This window comes from Perissodus microlepis, chromosome 3 (assembly GCF_051167445.1).
Source record: "Perissodus microlepis isolate ML-2025 ecotype Zambia chromosome 3, ASM5116744v1, whole genome shotgun sequence".
Taxonomy (NCBI): Eukaryota; Metazoa; Chordata; class Actinopteri; order Cichliformes; family Cichlidae; genus Perissodus; species Perissodus microlepis.
The window spans coordinates 10,912,624-10,931,889 of NC_140463.1; the positions used below are offsets into that span (position 1 = coordinate 10,912,624).

The 19,266-nt window shown below is 39.8% G+C and overlaps 1 protein-coding gene and 1 pseudogene across 2 annotated transcripts in view; both read right to left on the reverse strand.

Annotated features, from left to right (window-relative positions):
• Window positions 1-19,266, reverse strand: part of LOC146389872 (low affinity immunoglobulin gamma Fc region receptor III-like) — a 136,235-nt gene that overhangs the window by 5,849 nt on the left and 111,120 nt on the right. The gene's annotated exons all lie outside the window — the stretch shown is intronic.
• Window positions 1,824-10,313, reverse strand: LOC146389873 (uncharacterized; annotated as a pseudogene).

Here is a 19,266-nt window from a genome sequence, read left to right on the forward strand (position 1 = left end):
TATTAGGCAACTTAACAAAAAACAAATATATACCCATTTCAATTATTTATTTTTACCAGTGAAACCAATATAACATCTCCACATTCACAAATATACATTTCTGACATTCAAAAACAAAACAAAAACAAATCAGCGACCAATATAGCCACCTTTCTTCAGCCTGCCATCCATGGATTCTGTCAGTGTTTTGAGTGTCCTTGCAAAGAAAGGAACTCTCTGCCCTTTACCAATCCAGCCACGGGCCCATCCATCTGGCCCATCAAGACTCACTCTCATTTCATCAGTCCATAAAACCTTAGAAAAACCAGTCTTGAGATATTTCTTGGCCCAGTCTTGACGTTTCAGCTTGTGTGTCTTGTTCAGTGGTGGTCGTCTTTTAGCCTTTCTTACCTTGGCCATGTCTCTGAGTATCGCACATCTTGTGCTTTTGGGCACTCCAGTGATGTTGCAGCTCTGAAATATGGGCAAACAGGTGGCAAGTGGCATCTTGGCAGCTGCACGCTTGACTTTTCTCAGTTCATGGGCAGTTATTTTGCGCCTTGGTTTTTCCACACGCTTCTTGCGACCCTGTTGACTATTTTGAATGAAACGCTTGATTGTTCGATGATCACGCTTCAGAAGCTTTGCAATTTTGAGACTGCTGCATCCCTCTGCAAGATATCTCACTATTTTTGACTTTTCTGAGCCTGTCAAGTCCTTCTTTTGACCCATTTTGCCAAAGGAAAGGACGTTGCCTAATAATTATGCACACCTGATATAGGGTGTTGATGTCATTAGACCACACCCCTTCTCATTACAGAGATGCACATCACCTAATATGCTTAATTGGTAGTAGGCTTTCGAGCCTATACAGCTTGGAGTAAGACAACATGCATGAAGAGGATGATGTGGACAAAATACTCATTTGCCTAATAATTCTGCACTCCCTGTAAATCTCTCCTTGAGCTGGTTCCCTCTTATTTATGTGTTTATATGTGTAAAAACCACAACCAATACAGCTTTTGTTCTCACAATATCATACAATTGATTGTCCCAAAAATCAGAACAGAATTAGAAAAAGGCTTTTAAATACGCTGCCCCTGTTTCCTAGAATAATCTGCAGATGGAACTGAAATTATTGGAAATGGTTACCTTTGGGGAGTCCAATTCCAACTTAAAAGAACAAGAGAATAACTCTTAGTCACTGTGATTGTTTTTAATGTCACTCTTAATTGATCTGTATATTTTTCACGTTTGTACGGAATATTGTATTTGTTTTAAATGTTATGTGCTTATGTGGTACATGTATTTTTGACTTTTGTTGCCATGATGGTGCCTTGTCATCATCAAGGCACCATCATCAAACTTCCAAAAAAAGGTGATTTGGGTGACTGTAACAACTGGCGGGGCATGACGTTGCTGTTGGTACCCGGGAAAGTGTTTTGCCTCGCTCTTTTGAATCGGCTACGACACGCAGTGAACGAACGATTGCGAGAAGAGCAGGCTGGGTTTCGGAGTGGCCGGTCATGCGTCGAGCAAATCTTTACCCTCCGCATGATCATTGAACAAACATTGGAATACCAAAGGAAGATTTCTATTATTTCATTGATTTCGAGAAGGCTTTTGACAGCGTCCACCGGCCGACTCTATGGGCTATGCTACGCCACTATGGAGTCCCTCAGCAGTTTGTAGATGCCTTTCGTTGTCTCTACTCCAACTCCTGTTGCTGCGTCCGGACGGATGACGGCTGCACAGATTTCTTCAAGATCAATACTGGCATCCAACAAGGATGCGTGCTATCCCCTTTCCTCTTCCTGTTGGTAATTGACTTCATCATGTGACGATCAGTTGACCAAGCTGGCATCGGTGTGCCCTGGCACGAAGCGCGTAATCTCACTGACTTGGACTTCGCAGATGACATCGCCCTGCTGGGCTCGACTCAGGAAGACCTCCAAAAGTCGACCGCGGCCCTGCAGAGGGAGGCGACGAAAGTTGGATTAAGAATTAGCGCCAAAAAAACCAAGGTACTCCGAGTTGGCTATGCACGTGCCCGCATTCCTGTCATGATCAACCAACATCATGCTGAAGAGGTGGAGAATTTTACATATCTTGGCAGCATCATCTTGAATGACGGGGTCTCTGATCGGGATGTCGACGCCAGAGTAGGGAAGGCAGTTGGTGTCCTGCGACGTCTCCAACCTATTTGGAACTCGACCTCCCTGAATGTTAGGGTCAAGATCAGACTACTGAACTCTATCGTCTTCCCTACTGCACTTTACGCTAGTGAAACCTGGCGCTCAACAAGTGCAATTATTCAACACCTGAACGTGCTTCAACAACGTGGCCTGCGGCGAATCCTGAGAATTTCCTACTGGGACCGAATAACAAATGAGGAGGTCCTACGAAGAGCAGGCACCCGCCCATTAGCCGATGTTGTTGCAGAAAGGCGCTTCCGCTTTGCAGGCCAAATTTATGCCTACCCCCTCATCGCCCAGCTAAGATTGCCATGACATGGCGTCCACGCACTGGCAAGCGAAAGCAAGGCCGACCAAAGACCACATGGCGTCGAACATTCATGGACGATCTGAGAACTGTCGACATTGCCTGGGACGAAGCTGAAGCAGTCGCTGCTGACCGACATCGATGGAGATCACTAGCTGCCCGATGCGCCGCCCGGTGTAGGAAGAACTAAGTGCTAAGTAAGTTGCCATGATGCCAGGTTTCTCTTGGAAATGAGATTTTTAATCTCAATGACATTTTTACCTGGATAAATAAAGGACTAATAATAAAGAAAATTACACAAAGAGGAAACATTGCAAGTAGTATCTATGACACCTGAAAAGTAAACCTTTAAATGTTGGTGCCATGTAAATATGAAAAAGTAAATTAGTTAAAAAGGAAAACGGTAAATAAGACTGGAGTGAATTAAGTTAATGCTAATTTTAACAATAACTTTGTTATTGTTAACAGAAACAGGAAGCTGGACGACTGCAGAGCTGTTAACCACAGGTCACACTTAGTTCAGCATGCAAAGGACAATGCTCAGAAGGCACAATATCAGACTTTAAAGACAGTCAATCATGCTCATTGTGTTACATTTTAGACAAAGAAAACAAGTCAAATAAAAAAAGCTCACTGCTAAAAGTTAAAGTATAATAATACAATTTTGTGATTTAGAGGTAAAATTATGGCAATTATTAAGTACATTTTTTACAATACGTTTAATGTCTGACCTTCCCTCACATGCTCAATAATGTCTTCATACTACTTAGTTTGAATGACGTCTAATGCTAGTAGTGTCACGGTGAGCTGTGTGGCATGCAGTGGTTGGACCCAAATGCAAGATTCTGAGAGGGAGTATAGAACTTAAAGGCAGCACTTTTTATTCACTGGCAGAAAACGAACTTAGAAACACAATACATGAGCACTAGGAACAAAACCAAAATTCAAACTAGGAAGGATGATCTAAACTAGGAGTTCATGACGTGGCATGACATAACCTGACAAAACATGACGGCTAAGGAACACGCAACTAATGCGGAGGACGCGACAACGGGCAGGCAAAAACACAGGGCTTAAATACATACTGACGTAATCAGGGAATGGGAGACAGGAAGAAAACACAGCTGGGATAATGCATGCATGACAAGGCACAGGGAAGCAGAACTGAAACAATAAACATGGGACAAGGATTACCAAAGTAAAACAGTAAACTGAGACAAAGCACCAAGATGCAGACTAGACACTAAGAGGTGGAAACATAGAAACCTGAAGCACAGAGATGGTACAAAACAGAAACCACAATCCAAGGACTAAAGACTTAACATAAGCAGAAAACCATGAATCATAATAATAATAAGAAGAACTATCAGTTTGCCAATAAACGCAAAGCACTGGATCTGTGACCCAGTACCGTGACAAGTATACTACAAATGAGTCAAAGTGGTCGTAGAAACAAGTCTAGTTATGGAGAAACTTGTGTATCTAAGGCTGCCGGACATTTATGTTGAAGCTCGTGCATAAATGAATTGAGGAGAGTGACATAAATTGAGATTCAATTGGACATAAAACCTGCAGCTATAACGTCAGTAGCAAAAAGAAAAAAGGTTTGCCAAAGAATGTAAAAATCAAAAAGTATTCCTGTTAAATGTGTAGATTATTTAGCAAGAAAGCAAAAAAGTGAGTCTCACCTTCAGGTGAGGTGTTTTGGTGAACACATTGTCTCACCAGCAGAACCAGTAACACCAGTAGAACCACAACACAGACTGATCCAATAGACAGCAAAACAGAGGGTGATGGAGATAGAAACAGAGGTGTGGATGTCGGTGGAGGTGTGGATGTCGGTGGAGGTGTGGTGGTGTGTTTGTCTAAAATAAAGCAAACACAGTCATTAAGTTGTCGTCACATTGTGAATGTTGAAACCTGCAGAAACACAGACAGGTGAGTGTGTCACCTGTGACAGTGATCCAACTGGATGGAGACTCTCCTTGACCGCTGATGTCACACTTGTAGAGGCCTTCATCAGACCTGGAAACATGCTGGATGGTCATGTGACCTGTAGGCTGCTTCCTGATGAGGGAGCCATCTTTATAGAAAGCAGCTGGGAGGTTGGAGGGAGTGGTCTTTGTTTTACAGAGCAGAGTGACGTCATCTCCCTCCATCACAGGGAGGACAGGACTCTGCAGGATCACTGATCCACCTCAACACAGAGACAAACTACAGCATTTCATCCATTTACACACAGCTTCATCAACACTAACTCCACACACTCAGCTTACCAGTGACAGGTTAACCATGTTACTGATGGGACCTCTCTGGACTCACACCAGTAAACTCCACTGTCATGAGGTGCTGTTATACTGATGTTACAGGAAGAACCGGCTATTCTCCCCCACCCATCTCCTCCACACTGAGTCCTCTGTTGTTTGCTTGTGTTTCTCCTCAGAGTCCATCCAGCAGAGCTGTCGTCCTCCTCACAGCTCAGAGACACAAAATTTTCTTGAAAGAACTGAGAGCTGCTGGGACTCACAGTCAGACGAGCTGTGAGGGTTAAAATGAAAAACTGATGATCTGTTAGACTTGACACAATTATGGTAAATGGTTATGTTTTTATAGCGCTTTAATTGGTCCTAAGGACCCCAAAGCGCTTTTCACTATACACAATCATCCACCCATTCACACACACACACACACACACACACACATTCACACACTGGTGATGGCAAGCTACAGTGTAGCCATAGCCACTCTGGGGCACACTGACAATTATGAAAAGTGTGTTTGTGCTTCATCATTTATTTCATCAGTTTATATGAGATATTCATTGTGAAACATGAATCAGGTTGAAACTGTGACAGAAGAAGGTTACTGACCTTGGTTTGTTGTGCAGCTCAGCAGTGAGATCAGAACTAAAGAGAAATGACACTCAGGTTGATTTGAGGTGAACATAAAGAAGAACTCCACACAAACAGCTGACAAACACACAAACTCATCTCTCTGATATATCAACTCATTTTCAATTAAAGCCAGCAACATGTTTAAATAACATTTGGACAACAAACGACTGAAAAAGTAAGTCCCACAAAGTCATGTGTCCACTGTGCAGCTGTGTTGATATAATGAGTGAATGATTTGATCTTTTCACTGCCTGCTGTGTTTCCTCGACTCCTGAGCAAAGATAAAGAGTCAGTTCAGACCTGCAGTTGGTCCTCATGGTGTTTTGAACTTGAATTCAGCCTGATTTGTTTTTCATGTCTTCTCCTCCATCATCAGTTATCAGGAGAGCAGACAGTCAAAGTACAAGAATTCAAACAAACACAGAGATTCTACTTACAGAGCAGACACAGCACAGATGTTTCCTTCATCGTCCTTCTCACTCATTTGAGCTTTTTTTCATTTCTCTCACTGACACCAAGTAAAGCCCGCCCTCTTCCTCTGAGCACCAGCTTTTCTATTGGTCCAAGCACAGAGGTGGGGGACTATTATTTTTCTCTTTGTAAAGATACAAGTGGTTCAAGTTTCAAGTTTTATTGTCATGTACAGATAAACAGTGTAGCCACATTTACCCATACTGAAAATTCTTTGGCTCGTTTCCTCTGAAGATGTCCTCTTCCTTTATTAGTACTAAGACAGTGGTACAACTACCACTACCAGAAATAGCAGTGTATGAATCTCAATTTCATTAATGAAACTAATTAATTAATTAAATTAATGAAACTATTCTGAAATATACAGACAGTCACACTGCAATGTACCGGTAATTTAAATGTTTTATGTGAGGATCAATAAATCACGTGGTACTCATTGAAATTGTAGCGTTTATTCACAAACTTTAAAGAGGATCTAATGTCCTCTGCTCTCAGTGATCTGTAGTTTGGTTGATGAACAAATCCATGTCCATGTAGTGGACGTCCCCCTCAGTGAGAGAGGCAGATATGAGCTGAAACACAGGAATCAAACCAGGGACGCTGCTGTTATGGAGCTGAACTGGAACCATTCAGACACTGAGGCCCTCTGAACACATTTTAATTACAGCTGTGCAGAAACACACTGATGACTGACTGGAACACTATGATTCACATTTTACATTAACACCATCCTCACACATGGTTTATATATGGCCACTAGAGGGAGATGTTGGACTTTAAACACTAACATGGATACAAGAAGATTAACAATACTCCCATACATTCATCCCATTTTATGTCACTTTATGTATTTCTGTATTTAGTTGTTGTTGTTGTTTTGGGGGTTTTTTTTGTCTGTTTGAAGCAGCCAAAAAATCAAATTTCAAGTTAAACCAACACTGGTGACTATTATATTTTTATGGGCAGCAATCGTCTTTTTCTCAACACGACTTTTATTGTGACACATTTTACAGGAACAAACTTGCAGAGCAGAGCCCCTAAGAACTGACGTGCTTGTTTTTCTGTGTTTGCAGAATGAAAGACAAGTAAAACATATTATAAACTCATACACATCTGAAAGTATTTTGTCCAAGTGTTCAAAACTGTGACAGTCTCAGGTTGTTAGGAGACCTGGGTCGTTGACCCAGAATTTTGAGTTTTCATTATTGCTGAACTATGATTTTGCCATTTTTTATCATTTATTGTCTTTTGGTTTCTTTGTTAGACTTCTGCCTTCTGGTTTCTGTGTTTGGAGTTTAGTCTGTTACTGTTACTATTTTTACCATTTCTTCTTGGTGCAACTGTAACCAACATAATTTCCTTAGGGATTAATAAAGTATTCTGATTCTGATTCTGGATGTTTCAGGATGACCTGCCATTATCCAATGACACATCTGCTTACCTGCATCTTTTGCTTGTTTCTCTTCCTCTTCTTTTTCTAAACTGAGCACCTGATGACTTTGAACTTTTCTTGTCCATCTTCCATTGGTTTTAATTTTGCACTCCAGTATGAACACAAATCCCCCAACTCGAGGATCACCACAACATGACCTAACAGACCTACACCTTAGTTCACAGATTCACTTTGTCTAGGGTGTATTTCTGGGATTTCACACAACCCAGGATTCAAATCATGAATACATAATGGGCTTGGATTTACATCATTATGAATGAAATGTGCTCTATTTGGAAGCAGCAGAGCCCCCCTCCCCTTTCGACGGGCGGTGTGTGAGACTTTAAATCATCAAACTGTAAATTTTAAATTGTTATTGATCCTTTACCCCGAGTCCTAAAGTGTATATTTATTTTCTTACTCTTCTTGTATTTATTGTTTGTTTACTTGCACTGCTGTAACTGGAGCCTCGTCGTCTCGTCTCTCTATATACTGGACTGTATGTAGCGGAGATGACAATAAAGTTTACTTTGACTTCAGCAGCAAGCAGGTGCACCGAGGGCTCTCGCGCTCACTTTTTGCGTACAGAATTTCGAAAAAACATCGGTGCAAATTATAAGTCTGTATTATAATGTCTGGTGTTTTCGTGTTTGTTGTTTTGTTGTTATTTTCTTTTATTTTGCGAGTTACAGCCAGCCAGAGAATCCCCCGCCGCCCCGCCCTCTCCTCCCTGTGCCACAAGCAGCAGGCGCACCTCGCAAATGGAGGGCGCCCTTACGCCCAGCAAATGGGCGATAGAAAGCCGATCGGTGCCTATGCTATTCCCAATATGCGCTGGCTGATGTCGGGGCAGCATGAGTACGATCATTTTTTTTTTTTTTTGCCGATGCCCGTGATGCCGCCCCCCACCACGATGCGGCCCCGGGCAACCGCCCGTGTCGCCCGTATCAAAAACCGCTACTGGGTACACAGGTACGTCAGTGCTAACTTATATAAGTGAGGATAGACATATTTTTGTCTCTCCCAGTATTTAAGGGGGTCCTCCAGCCTTCCAATATTTGGCTCCAAAATGTACCGTTGGACCTCAATATTTGCGTCTGCTGTCACATTTTGTGTCTGTCTGCCTGACACTCTCATCCAGGCGACGCCACAGGTTGTTACCTAAACAATAAGGAAAGTTTTATGTGATACTAACAATTCAATTTTCAATTCAATGTTATTTCTATAGCGCCAAATCACAACAACAGTCGCCTCAAGGCGCTTTATATTGTACAGTAGATCGTACAATAATAGATACAGAGGAAAACCCAACAATCAGTTTATATAAGTGCAACTCAAATGCAATAACAATAGTACCGTGGGAAACAGCCTCAACAGTGTGACGTTGATAGCTGTGGTGGTGGTGCGGAGGAAGAGGAGGTGGTGGAGGCCCTCATCACGAAGCACATTCTGCTTTCAGTCTTTTTTCTGCTTCCTCTTGCAGGGCTGAGAAACCCGAGTTTTCTGAACCTTGGGCCCAGCAGTGTCGCAAGGAACATAATGCTCATGGTTTGTATTTTATCCAGCTTCTCTCTCAATAGCATCCTCAGCTTCTGAGTCAGAGAAGACCTAATGGATGGTGATTTTTCCATTTGTTTATTGAGGCAATGATCCAGCATAGTGAGCAAAGGTATGACCTTTGACCCAGACACCCTTTTTTCCTGAGAGAGCTCAGTGGTTGCATCGTTAAATGGTGCTAGGACAACCAGACACTCTGAAATTATACCAAATTCCTCAGATGAAACAGGTGGGATGTCTCACAACAGACATCCCACCTGAGTTGAGGCTTCCTTAGTTGTTCCTGCACCACTGAAAGCCTTTCCTTACAAAATACAATTAAGCATACATTAGATTGTCAAAGGAGCAGAACTATACACTTAAGTAGCAGTAAAGAAACTGTAATTAAGCCACTTAAGAACTTACCTTTGCAGTAGTACTGCTCTTGAAATATCCCACGATCTTCCTGGACTTGGCTCGGATGTCAGAGAGCTCAGGGGTCTGGTCAAGGGCCTTCTTCACCACTAAGTTCAGGGTGTGAGCTATGCATATGGCATGTTTGAGTCGTAGCTCCCTTGCACAAGCCCCCATATTGGCAGCCCCATCTGTTACTAGGCATGTGACTTTGTCAGTAATTGCCCATTCTGTCATGAGTGAGCCTTTCACTTGTGCAATATTTTCTGCAGTGTGTGCATTAGGAAAATATTGCACTCCTAAAACAACAGTGTTTAATGTGCTGGACTCATCAACAAAATGGCAGGTGACTGCAAGATAGGCCTCTGTGTTGATGGAGGTCCACATATCTGATGTCAGACTCACAGCTGCTGCCTTCTCAACGCTGGCCTTAGCTTTCTCCTTCATCTGGTACCCAGCCTCCACCATGACTTTTCAGGGCCTAAAGGAAAGAAAACACATTTTGTTTAAAAGTACAACGTGGCTGTGAAGCAGTGTGTAGGGTAGCTACACACTGAGGCTTTGAGCCTCAGTCCTGCCTGTTCAAATTTTATTCAGTAAAAACTAAATTTTCACTGCTTTTATGACCTTTTTAGTGGGGTCTTTTAAATCCTTTGTCCTCCACAATGCTAAATGGCTGGGAGTCCTCAATCACCATGCTAACCAGGTCTTCATCTATTTGAGATTGTTCTCCTGAGGAAAGACAATAAAGACAAAGCACAAATATAAATATCACACACGTAACTTATTACAGTTGTATTATATTGTTATATCATTTAGTAACATTACGGCATGCGATATTATCATGACATTTGATGGCTCACCTGGTCTTGCTCCACAATTAAAGCTAAGCAAAGCTCTGTAGTGCTGCCTAAGCATGGATGAGGTGTTGTTGTTATATCCCAGCTCCCTGGCACATAGCAAACACTTCACCTTGTATTATGAAAATACATCTTCTGTAGAAATTTACATACCTTGTTGGGAGGAATAAGATCAAAATGCTCCCACACAGGGGAGGACATCCTCCTCTTCTTAGCTGCCTCCATTCTCTTCTGACTTTCTCTCCTCACTCTCATAAACCTCCAAACTGTCTCCAAACTCTCACTAACCGCAACTCTCCATCAAACACCTACATTTTGAATAAAGTCTCAGGGGTTTATATCGCTGTCATAGCTCGCGGCAAAGTTCGAACCCCTTCCTGAACCAGTCACGTGGTACAGCCGGGCAGCGAGGCTTCGGACGTCATCATTTTCAGCTCCTCCCATAAATGAAGCAAGCCTCGATATGCGCATTGCAGAAACGCCACCTCCATTACTCGACACAAGGTTTGAAGCCTCGATACAGAACGTCACATCACTATCTGTAAGTCACTTAAAGTCAAGTTCACTCATAAAATGTGTCCGTCATAATAACGTTACAGGCTATGCTAGGCTTCGGCCCACATCAGTCTAAAACTGTATGTACCCATGAAGAACGTGTTTTGGAAACTAACTGCACAACAGGCAGCACTATTAGTTCTCTCAGTCTCAGAGCAGCATTTCTAATTTTGATTGAAACTGTCAGAGAAAACGGCAGCCTCGAGCGAGCCAGGATATTAGTTTACAGAGGCTGTTAAAATTATATGTCTAACGTTAAAATGTTGGTGACACAATAATTTCATCCTAATGGTACTGACATATTCATAGGGTTAATTTTTGAGACAAAATATCATGAGGTAGTCATGATTTTGCAAATATTCCACCTTGTAGTGCAGTTTGCACAAATTATTTTATAAATGCACTCACCCTACAAACATTACTGATGAGTCAAGATCTGCACAAATTGACAGAAACACTGAAGCAGCTACACATTTTATTCTTATTGTCATGTATGTCCTATTTGTCAGGTGACAGAAGAACCAACACAAAGCTCAGAGTAATGGTGACACAAGATCACAGGTGGAATTTGATGATGACTTGTTGGTTCATGACTGTATTTGAAGCACATGTGTGACTGCATGTATTTGGAATGTCTCACTGTTGTTTATCAGGTGACAGAAGCAGCTCTGCCATGTTGTAGGTCAGAGGTGAAGAGGCGAGGTCACAGGTGACTGACTGATGATTTGGTGCTATGGATTAACGAGACGAGAAGGCATGTGTTTGGCTGCTTCACATCAAGGTTATTATCGTTAACGAAAACTAACGAAATAACGAAAACTAGAAGTGAAAAAACATTTTCGTTAACGGAAATAAAAATAAACATGAGACTTTGCGAAAAAAGGAAAACTAACTAAAACTGTAATGAGTGTTCACAAAACTAACTAAAATTAACTGAATTTATAGCAAAAATGTGTTTAGTTTTCGTTGATGTGTGCGTGTCATACAATAGTCAAGGGTAAAAATGAAGTTTAGTTTCCAGGTTTTTTTTCTTGCTGTGTCTCATTATGCCAGCAGGTGGCAGTACGTTAGGCGAGGCGTCTGTGTTGCTGCTCCGTCCACGCGCAGAATCATGTCAGGAAAAGTCAGGAGAAAGCGCCAGAGTCCAATTTGGGATTACTTTGAATATGACTGTGTTTTGGATAAAAGCAAGTGTCTTGTAGTGGAAAGAGACAAATTATGAGGGACATTTCTAAAGGGAAAAAAATCCCACAAACCTTAAAGTGCACTTGAAAAGCTCACACAAGAAGGCTAACCTAGCTTACCTTGAGAAGGTAAGGGGGAGCACACTCAACCCTCATCCCCAGAAAACAGACGCTAACCCCAGGCAAGGCAGCGTGATGCATCCCGAGACAACAGGACTGGGACATCTACATAACTGTGTGAGTCAATTGCCTACAAAAAGTTTATCAATTCACTTGAACCAAAATTACGAACACCTGGTGCTGCAAGAGTTAATAGTCTCATTGGGGCCAAGATATACATTTTATAGTTGCCTGGTATCAATGGTTGTTCATCTGCCCTAATTTATTTATTTATTTAAAGAACCCATAGGTGGGAATGTGAGTTGTCTGTCTCTGCGTGTTAGCCCTGCGACAGACAGGCGACCTGTCCAGGGTGCAGTGTATGGTAGCTGGAATAGCAACATACCCAAGGATAAGCAGAAGAGCATGACTGATATGATGAAACTGGGATTTTGTTACACCTAATTATTGCAAACACAACTAAAACTTTAACTGAAACTAATCAAAACTAAACTGAAACTAAGGATTTTCAAAAAAATAAAAACTAAACTAAACTAGCAAACAATTGGTAAAAACTAATTAAAACTGATATAAAATTTAAAATCTGAAGTCAAAACTAAATAAAAATAAAAACTAATGAAAATTGCAAAACTATTAAAACCCTGCTCCACATAGTGGACATTGAGTTGTTGTGTGGGACACCAGTAGACCATGTCTGTTGCTGTAACAGTAGTTCATGTTTAGAATATAAAATCCCAGCTCATTGATTTGATCAGGGCAATAGTGCCTAAAATGTTGCATAATTTTGCTGAGAGATCTTTTACTTTGTGGTAATCTCAGATGAGTAGTTTTATGGACAAAAACCACCAGGTCATTCAGTGTTCCCTTAGTGCTAATGTATCAGAGATGTTGGTGTACTGTAACTGAAGTAATGTTGTTAAGTCCTTAAAGTCATATTCTTTTATTGTCATGACTGTATTTGAAGCTGTTTTTATGTTTGTATGATACCTGATTTATATGGAATATGGCTGAAGTAAACTAAAGTCTAAAATACTTAGTCAGTCATTTGTTTAATAGTAATTTAACATTATATAATTCACATATAAAACTATGAATTGTAATTTTAAATGGTTTAAAAGCATGTAGAATAGCATATGTAGGCAAGTATATTTCACTATTATTTATCAAGAAGCAAAGACAAAAAGGAAAAAAAAAAAGAAACGGGGCAGGGTTTGATGGTTGAATCATCCGTCCCCACCAATGCCAAAACCAAAGCTACGCCCTTGTCTTCCAGGAAAACTCAGTGACCTACTGGGTATATCGCTATGTGTACTCCTACATTAGCAAGAAGATATGCCTCAGTAAAAAGTCAACCACATTTGTAATGCCATAAACCAAAGGTTTACTCTGAAGTTACCCAGATAAGTCAAAATTCTGTTTCAGGCTTCATCAGTGAGCTTCTAAGTGTTTGGTTCTTTTAATCACTTCATGAGATTTTCAACTATGTGTCATACCACAATGCTTTATTTATTGACTGGATGTTATGACGGAGCAAACAGGGTTACCTCCTGTCTGCTCCAGGGGATTGGTGAAAGATAAGAAAGCAGAGAAATAGAAGGAAAAACAGGTGGTAGGGGTTTAACTTTGAGGGCAAAGTAAACAAACATTCTGTTTCCAACTGCAGCTTCTCTAATGAAGCAAACCCAAATGATACACAGCACAAGAAAGACAAAATAGGGGTGGGTACACAAGCAAATATACAATTTCGGTGTGTGTGACAAACCACAGATCCCAAAGAACCGTCCGAAGCCTGGCAGAGCCCCTACCACATAAGTTGCTTGAGCCAAGCTAGACCACAACCCCCAAAGGTGGAGGCCAGCAAACCACTCAGTATAACCACTAGATGGGAGACTTGAAATGTGAGTCATGGCTATTTCATGCATCACTGAATGGTTTATCAGGAGGGCTCAGTGCTGGTTCATGAGATGTGATCACATGTTCATGAGGTTGTGGTTCAAAAAACTAAAAACTTTTAATAAAAACCTCACAAGGTAAAGTTCTGGCTTAGATGATATGAATCTTTTGCAGAATGTGATCCTTTGTACAAGTACATTAAAAAGTGAGGTCAGCTAACAAAATATAATAATAATAATAATAATAATAATAATAATAATCTACTGACAGCACCAAGTTTTCTTTTCTCTATGTCTCAAAGTTAAAAAAAAGAAAAAGCAAAACAAAGTTGTAAAATATCTGTGATTATTTTCTGGTGTCCCAGCTAAAGTGCTGAAATAGCTTTCTTTATTCTGACCATCAGAAAAACCTGAAATACTGAGTTTGAAACTATTAGAAAATAATAAAATAAAAAAAAGGAAAAATTACATTTTAAACTACTGGAGAAATTCAACAATTAAAAAAAAATCCCCTTGTCACGTGCTACTCGTTGGGCTTGGAGAGTGTGCTTTCAGTCTCAAACAGACAAACTGAAGCTTTTCTCTCACATATGGTTAGTGAATGATGTTACTGTTGTCTTTAGTCTGCAGTTCAAGTTTAGTGCTTGTTTCTTGCACTGATGAGAGATGTGTATCAGTTAGCCACAACCAAACAAGTCAAATTTTCCATCCAACACCTCAGTGAAACCCACAGAACCACGTGACAACTATGTAAGAACAAAAGTTTATCAATACTGCAAAGACACCAGATCACAGTCATGAGAATATCAGTCGATAAACACAAAACAAATTATTTACAGCATTAAAATTTCTGCTTTCATAAAATATACTAGGGTGGGGGGGGGCTGAAGGCATAGTAAGTTTACCTTATTTTATTTTACACCGTGAACTTGAGGGGGTTAGGAAGGAAGTGAGGAAGTGAAGACTGTAAACTGCTAGGTTGAGCAGCAACAGAGTACACTGCAGCTGGATCAATGTCTGCAAAATCAAACATGCAACTTACATTAACAGTAGCAACTGTAATAGTACTGTACACCTTAGGGTTAAATTTTTTCCACTGCTTACCACCTCTGTTGTGAACAAACAGTTGACCAGAAAGAACCCGTGGGTGTTTGTGCAAAAAAGGTGGAGAGCTTTTATTTTCCGTTAATGCAAACTGATGCTCTTTACCACAAAGCACATACTAAACATGTTCTCATAGCATGAACAGTATTATTAGCCAACACAGAACACACTGTAGTGAACAACAGGAAGTTGCTGCTTTGGTTTTACATTCAGGACTCTAAAGAAGACAAAATTAAGCATTAAAAGAAATTGTATTTGCGGTCTACGTTTTTAGCTATGTAATATTAACTAGAAATTCCTCTTGCTCAAAAAAATTAGCACCAAACCAAAATGGGTCTAATCTGGACTGCTTTGAAACTTGTTTCTGAGTTATTACACAAATTTGACAACACCTAGGATCTGGTTATTGCAAGGTAAACCTGTGATTCAGTCTATGCTATTAGTTAAGGAGAATTATTGTCCATATAAAACTTGACAGATGGCATTATTTCAACTAAACAAGAGATCCTTTAGTTAAGAAGATGAATTGATGAACATTTTTACTAATCATAACATCTACAATATTTCCTGTTTGTTAGATCAGCCCTGTAGAAAAAAAATATGAATTGGCTGATTGGTCATCACCTATTGACCAGTCGGTTCTCAGAAAAGATATCAGGGAAGGATCTCGATGATGTGTTTGGCCAAATCACGAGTTTTCAAGTTTGTGAATGTTTGCCAGAAGGAATAACACTAAAATTATGGTTGGCAGAAAGATATAAAAACTACAGTCAGCTGTCAAAGAAGACAAACCCCAGATTTAAAACTTCTAATCATTTAAAAATGAGAAAAAAGGGAAAATGTAATTTTGAAACTACTAGAAATTTTTCACACTTAAACTAAACTGCTGTGTTTCAGTCTCAAACAGACAGATCCTGCACTGAAGCTCTGCTGTGCAGTTCACAGTATTAAATGATGTGTTTGCTGTTTCCTGCACTGTTTTTGTTTCCTGCAGTAAAGAGAGATGTGCATCAGTTAGCCACAAGCAAACAAGTTTCCATCCGACATCTCAGTGAAACCCACAGAACCACATGACAAAAGTTTTAGTTTTTTTTTGATAATGCAAAGTTGTAAAATATAGTAACATATGTAAATGGCCGATTAAATTTCAATTACATTTCCACAGAAAAAAAAAAGATCTGTTTTTTTGAATACGTTGATTTGGTTAATTAATTTGGTTAGAAGAAAACATGAAGTATATAAAAATAGTTTCAACATGTGGATGTCCTCTGGTGTGACGTGCTGGGGGACCAATCAGAGACCAGCAGCTGGACCTCAGTCGTTGGACTGGTGGACTACTTCAGTGAAGAGTAGACGTCTTCTTGCTCAATTTAAAGTCTGAACACAAACACACACAGATCAAACAACAGGATAAATGATTACAAGCTTTGGAGTTCAATCAAGACCTCCAATCTCCACCTCTCTGCATCACAAACAGTCTAAAGCCTGACTGTACTGGGAATAACATCAGCTTCAGATTCAAATATTGCTAAGGCTTTACCTGCATCTTAATAAACCATTGAATTCACAAAACACAAACATGGAACCCACAGATTTGTCGGCGAATAAATCCTTTGTTCAGTATTGCATAGCTAATTGCTTGTTTGGTGGTCAGTTCCATTATGTGGTCAGATGATAAATAGCAGCTGCTATCTGAGCATCCCACACTTGCTCATGTATTGCTGTACACATCTGTGTTTCTGCTCACCAGACTTCCATATTTCTCACAGAAATTGCCTGTGAAGTCTTACTTTATCAGAATGATTCTCTGGATTCTATTCTATGGATTGCAGGTTGTTGCTGGGGAAGCCCAAATTAAGCAATGCCATTTGATCGTAAGTTTGGGCCTCTTTAATAGCTGTACATCAGCAGTGTGCTTCTGCAGTAGGGTGGGTGCATTTGATGGTGTTTATTGGATATAGTCATAGTCTTTGGTGGTGGACTCCATGTGTCATGGTTATTTGTGCTTGTTTAAGCCAATTGAGGCCAATCTCCACCATTCCTTTCATCTCAAAAATTCTTGAAAGAGTCTGCAGAGGAGTGCCTTATTTCTCTGTGCTTGTTACAAATGATCTTCTTATGGCCTCTGACAGTGGACTCATCTCTGTGCTTGTCCTGCTAGACCTTAGTGCAGCGTTTGATACAGTTGACCATAATATTCTATTAGAGAGATTAGAGCACGCTGTAGGTATTACAGGCAGTGTTTGTCAAGTTACTTGAAAAAAGTAATCAGTAACTAATTACTGATTACTTCCCCAAAAAGTAATCCTGTTACTTTACTGATTACATATTTTCAAAAGTAATTTGTTACTTAGTTACTTAGTAACTTCTTAAAACATGATTTTCAACCTGAATAGGTAATAAAGCAATACATCTTTCAGCCCAATTCTACTTTTTCTGTATAATCCATAATATAAAATGTAATCAAATGGAAAAGTCTCTTTTTAAAACTTGTTTTATTAGTTTTAATCTTTTAACTTTATGCATCAAGCAAAAATTAAATTTTATGCAACATTCTCTGACTGGAAGAAATTTGTTTAAAATGTTAACCTATTTTCTGCATGTTAAGTCTAATTGTTGAATGTTGCCATTGTGTTTCTTAAATTTGTACAGTCTTAGTTCAAGCAGTAGGATCAAAGCCATTCCTTTGATCCTGACCACCTCTCCAACCACTCTGTGCTGGGGGAGGTTTTATTGTAGATACATCCTATCTGAAAGATCTGTTTCTTTTGATGTAAGCTTCCTGGGTTTACGACCCTTTGGTCAGCAGGAGGTCTGACACACACACACACACATTCTCACATAACACACACACACACACACACACACACACACACACACACACATTCTTACAGAAGTTCACACATATACATAAAATGCTTTGTCTTAGAACCAAGGGGGCGTGGCTTTGTTCTGACGTGTTTTGTGTGAACTGTCTCTCAATAAAAGGTAGCAGGAGGAGGTCAGATCTGGAGGTCATTCTCGTGGTGGACACAGACGAGGCCTCCCTTGTCTTGTTTTCTTCATGATAAATAAGTCTCTAGAATTAGCGGGGCTTGTGGAAACACAGACCCAACACTGCACATTCCAGCATATAAAATAAAATAAAATAAAATAAAATAAAATAGTTTTTTGTGTTTACACTCACACTTTCAAGTATATGCAAGTAAAACACAGCAGAAACCGTTAAGTAATGCAGTAAAGCAGCATGCTTACAGGAAGGTAACAGGAATCTAATTACCTTTTTTGCAATAGTAATCCCTTACTTTACTCCTTACTTGAAAAATGTAATGGGATTACTGCCCATCTCTAGTTACAGGTCATCATCTAATAGACTCCAATTTGTTAATATAAATGGAGAGTCCTCTTCACATTGGAAGACAATTGGAATTGGATTCAAAATCCTGCTCCTCACATACAAGGTCTTAAATAATCAGGCCCCATCTTATCTTAATGACCTTGTAGTACCATATCACCCTGTTAGAGCACTTCACTCTCGCACTGCAGGCTTACTTGCTGTTCCTAGAGTATTTAAAAGTAGAATGGGATGGAGAGCCTTCAGTTCTCAGACGTCTCTTCTGTGGAATCAGCTTCCAGTTTGGATTCGGGAGACAGACACTATCTCTACTTTTAAGATTAGGCTTAAAACTGTCTATGCTTAAAAAAGTTAGGGCTGGATGAGGTGACCCTGAATCCTCCCATAGTTTTGCTGCAATAGATGTTTCTTCTTGAGTCACCTTTCTCACTCATTATGTGGTAACCATTTAAGACCTACCATAGAACCAAGTCCGCCAGAGCTTATATTTATATTTTTATATGCTGTAGTGCCATTTTTGGGAGCATTTCAAGTTGCTTTACATCAATACAACTGTTATAGCCAAAATTGTAATAATATGTATGCAATAAGTCCATATTAACTACATAAATCGCAAAAAAGTGCAATAAACTACAAAAAAATTGAAAATCGTTTTTGTTTTTTTTAACATATATTTCTAGTTAGAGAAATTTAAGAGGCTTAACCCTCAAAACTGTAAATACAAAAAAAGTTGCACAAAATAGTTTCCCACCACAGGAAATTTATTTTAAGTGTCTTCATAGTTTTATTTTTGAAATACACCAATTTTTATATACTGCAGGAAAAACGAAAATAAATATTATAGTGCAAATTGGAAAAAAACAGCATATGCATCAAAATAAACTATTTCCAGCAGTGCAATATGAGTCCTAAGCATCCCAGAAACGACACAGAAAGTCATAAAGTCAAACACAACTTTTTAAACACCA